This window comes from Bombus impatiens, unplaced genomic scaffold (genome assembly GCF_000188095.3).
Source record: "Bombus impatiens unplaced genomic scaffold, BIMP_2.2 scf_0318, whole genome shotgun sequence".
NCBI classification, from domain to species: Eukaryota; Metazoa; Arthropoda; class Insecta; order Hymenoptera; family Apidae; genus Bombus; species Bombus impatiens.
The window spans coordinates 1,245,560-1,250,512 of record NT_176737.1 but is presented as its reverse complement, the minus strand read 5'-3'; the positions used below and the strand labels follow the sequence as shown (position 1 = coordinate 1,250,512).

The 4,953-nt window shown below is 31.3% G+C and overlaps 1 long non-coding RNA gene across 2 annotated transcripts; it reads left to right on the top strand.

Annotated features, from left to right (window-relative positions):
• Window positions 1-2,643: 2,643 nt before the first annotated feature.
• On the top strand, window positions 2,644-4,659 carry LOC117151608. Of its 2 annotated transcripts, none has more exons than XR_004461641.1 (4): window positions 2,644-2,733; window positions 3,055-3,155; window positions 4,187-4,254; window positions 4,639-4,659. It is a non-coding gene; the product is annotated as an uncharacterized LOC117151608 (long non-coding RNA). The 2 variants fall into 2 exon arrangements; XR_004461642.1 differs by having other exon boundaries at window positions 2,700-2,733; window positions 3,040-3,155.
• Window positions 4,660-4,953: the final 294 nt, after the last annotated feature.

Sequence of the window (4,953 nt, the reverse complement as noted above, 5' to 3'; positions counted from 1 at the left end):
CGGCTGCGCCTGCCGTGCGGAAACTTTACGGCGAAGAGTTCTCCGCAAGCCCCGAAAGAAGCTTACATTAGTTACGGTTATGGTTGCGCGCCCGGTTTTTTTTTTCTTTTCCACGTTGGAGAAATACTTTAAGATCAATAAAACCGTTCGAACCGACACAAAGTCGATGTAACTCGACGGGTCATGTTCAGCATTCTCGTCACGTCATCCGTGGCGCGCCCTCGTGGAAGATAAAACGCGCGGAAGTAAAAGGAGATCCGCTCAAATGTCTGGAAATACTGATTGCGATAAGAGTAAACTTGTTACGCGATAAGGTGTGTTGAGGTCGCGAATAAGAAACGTGGTTAAAAACTGCGATACGTTTTGTTTAGTTTCTACTCTGCGCTGTCCTTTACCGTTTATGAATTCCAGCTATTAATAATTTAATTAATTGTATAAATAGAGTTTGGATAATTCTAGATTTACTTGTGTATGTCAAGACCAGAATGTAAGAAATAAATTTAATGGTTTCTGAAATATCCGATCGTTTATAATATTTTTGCATAGCGATTTCTATAATCTGAGCTCTTTATGCAATAATTGATCAGTTAATAATATTACTAACTTCTTACTAAAACGTTGTCATTGCAGTACTGTTAGAAGTAAATGTTAAGTTAGGTTTTGTCGTCAGATTTTCTTTGCATATTTGTAACTTTATTTAAATGAGCGAATAATTAAAATATATTTGTATTTTAGTAGTCAAAACATATACTGTACAAAATGATGTAACATTGTTGAAAAAATTATCTTTTTCACAATTGTACTAATATTAGTAATAAAATCTGACAAGCTGGCAGTAACAAATTACTATCAGTACCAATAAATATTCCCGCACAGTAGTAATAAGTTCAGTAATAAATCAACTATAAAATTTCACATTTCATATAATAAAGAAACATACGAAAATCTTTAAAAAGCTAAGTATTTCAAATATGCAAATTCCAGTATGCAATACGTTTAATCCTCCTTCTATTAAAGCAAATCGCGATTTCCAATTCCAACAAGAACAAAAACGCTTAAATCCAAATATTAAAAGAAGTCATATCGAACTATTTTGTTTCCACCAATTTTCACAACAATAACAAGGACTGTACTTACGAAGTGACACAAAAACTAAAGAAATTCTCATTGGATTTATCCATACTAATCCTATGCACGATTTCCAACGCAACCTGTTTCGCACAATGTTCATTCGCAATATTCCGTCCCAATGGAAACTGTTATGAAATTTTACCTGATACGCCATCTTAAAGTTTCCCTTCCAACAAAATTGCTCAACTGCTAGGAGTCTCGAAAATTCCGGGATATCGTTGAGCATTCGTACAAAAACACACCATTAGAAATTACAATGAGACTATTAACGCAACCTGCGTAAGTTGCGTTGCATTCTCATAATTTGATCTCAGTAGTTATAATGAAAAGCTGAATGTAATCATTAATATAAATGAAGTCTTTAAAAGAAAAATAGTACATTGAATAAAACTTTTAATTTGAGAAACAAATTTCAATGACAGAAATGATGCAGAAGCAATGCAAACATCGATAGGATTCCAAACATTAAAATATATTGTTATACATACTATAAAAAATAATTAAAAATTCATTGTATAAATATATATAATAAAAATATGGTAGATGCAAAATCCATATATATATTATAATATAATATGTAATATTATATATATATATATATATATATAATTACGTATATTACTATGTTATATATGTAAAATACATATATAACCCATGTAAAATATGACGTATTAAATATACATTTAAATTAAGAAGAATTGCATAAAACAATTCAATTTAAAGGCAGCTGGATGGTGGAACCGTTATGATATCCAATCCAAAGGAACAATTACGGCAAATGCTAGGAAGTCACGATGGTGTAGTTTAAAAGCAGCCATTATGAAAAAGGCTCATCTGCAAAGTGTTGCGTGTGCCAGTGTAATGTAAAACCGATGAGCACACTATAGGAATATAATTTGGTAATTGCACCTCGAGAAGAAGAGATTTTTTAATAAATACTTGACTATGATTTAGATAAGTAATCACATAGGGTTCCTATTATACAGATATCAGGAAATTTAAGGGATGCAAGCATAAAAAAATTGCGTTTTCGTCTTTCATTCCAGTTATATAGACAATTAAAAATCGGTCAAAATACTCCTGCACGAGAGAAAATCTTCTTACGCAAACGAAAGCAGGTTAGTCTAAGCAACGAGACGCACAGTGATCGTCAATTCTAACGATACATGGACAGTAGCTTACCTCGTACAAGTCGTAGAAAAGACCATGGTATTCAGAGACGTATACTGTAATTGTCCCGTTCGCGAGTTTACCAGATGAGTTTCTTTCTCTCGTTCCAATCTAGACAAATGTGTCTGTGATACTGAATGCTGCCAGTAGGGCTACGAATTATTGTACTACGATGTTTGTAAATATCGATCTAGAGAAAGATTCGTGTAAGCGCTGCGTAGAAGATGAATGTTTTTGTTGATGTTTACATTTTTTTGTTTAGATCGTTAATCTGTAACTGCGTGTAATCGTGTACCTGCTTGTACCATCGGCTCGTGGTACAACCCCCCCCCCTTTCCCGCACCACTTTGGAAGTTTCTCGGCGAAACTAAGGTGCAAGGAGTCATTCGGTCGTCTCATTTCGTATCGATAACATGGATCGCGTTGCGTCAGGTTTGTAATGTATTATAACCTATTGGTGGCGTCGTTTCTTTATTACTATCATTAGTATATATTTTGCATTATTCATTACTATATTTTTTACTATCGTTTATATCTCGTTATTAATATCGTTTAATTAGTACACATTTATTCATTGAATACTAAGCTAATGAAATTAAGCAGTTTTTTGAAATTTTTGTTTTAGTTTTTCTTCGATCGTCTATTTATTACATAATACTGTTCCAACAGCTTCTATCGTAAGTTTTCGTAACAAAATTTAAGTTTGATTGTGTATTTTATGTATTTGTTTTGACGCAGTTATTTTTTGTGCAGGTTATTTATCGATAGCAGAGATAATATAAAAGTAACAGAACATCAATATATGGACGCAACGACTATTAATGGTGGATCCGATGAATCTTCATGGAAATTTGGTAATGTTTAATTTATTTTAACTAAGACAGCTGCATATGAGCAATTCTATTGTCTTTTTATTCGAGCATGGGTAACATTTGGTATACAATTTATATTTATTTTGAAATATATTTGATACATATTTCATAATTATATAATTTCATAATTATGATACATATTTCGTAATTATTTGGAATACTAAGATGAAAGCAAATACGATTAAAATAATCATTGTTCCATTTCGGATATATGAAATCATTCTTTTATTTCAAACAAATTTGTAAGGAATTATTTTATTGTTTCAATGTAATTCGCGATATAGAGTTCTTGATAATTTAAAGATAGCTCCATGTAGACAGTTTGAAACATAGAAATTTTAATAACAATAGCTTTAACTTATTTCGATAGGGATCATAACATTCGCATATAGAATTCAAATTATTTTACTATATTATGTGAATTCGCTATAGTTAACGTCATATGTTGCAACTTCGTAACTTATATCCTTTTCATAGAGGTGGCGCGCAAATAGACTCAAGTACTTCAAAGCAAGATGTCGCATGCGTTTCTGTAGTATTATTTAAGTATATTTAGTTGTGAACTTTTGAATTCTTGCAAATACGCGACTATAGTATATTAGTGGTGTATATTTTATATTCTAGTAAAGAACATTCACAGTATAATTCTTGGAAATGATCGCATTGCATTCACGGTATTCGTAAACATTTGTTCGATATCGAGAAATATCTTATAATTTTAAACTAATATTTTTTATACGTATTCCAATTTCTTAATAATAATCTCTTAAGTGTGAAAAGAAAAGTAGCAGTATTTTCTAAATAAAAGTTCGACAGAGAAAAGAAGAAAAACATCGAAACAATATTTCGCTTCTTTTCTACTCCGCACTCCATCTCACCCATAAACAACTTTATCTTTAGGGAATATTTATGACCGCGTGCAACTTATTAGAGTTTAGTATTTATTATTGTTAAAGTTCCATGCTTGTTATTGTATACTAACGATATTAATGATATTTTGTGTTTTGTTATAGACATATCACAGCTCGGACTTCTTTGTCTTCTTTGGGAATGCTCCAAATGTGGCTCAAAAGGCAAGAATGTAAGTAACTTTACATATCATACTTGAATTATATGTATTCTGTATATTTTGCATTGAATACTATTGATTAAGAAATACAATTTGATTGAAAATTTCTTAGGTTAGGGTTTTCTAAGATTATTCTTCTATTAAAATAAAAAAAGTGTTAAAGTCTTAATACCAAATTATAAAACAAATGACTAATATATTTAAATAATCATTAGATTCTTGATTTCTAGATTTTAAACTTTCATATTAAAGTTTCAGTTTTTACATTTATGGAAGTTTATTAGAATTTCTATCTTTATTATTACTAAAGTTACGAATGTAATAAATTTCCATTTTTCATAATCTCCAACTTTCCAAATAATTAGCGATCACTCATCGTGTTTTGTTTTGTAACAGATTTTTCACAAGCTCCATTTCCACCATTGGATTTTCAACGGTTCCTGCCTAATGTTACACTTTCTAATGATATTTGCTGAGATAGTGCAGTACCGATGGCAACGTTTTCCGTTTCTCTGCTTCTAATGGCAAGTCGCATGCATTTTTATTCCTCCGGTCACTCATGTCGTAGGATAAAAGATCCGAATCGGCACGGGTGACTGGTTGTATTATGTCGAATTTTTTGCGAGCATAGTGACCGCTGGTATTTTTTATACCCATGAGTAGTAACATTTTTTTCATATCTTTATTTATTAGTTCAGGATAGATCTTCTT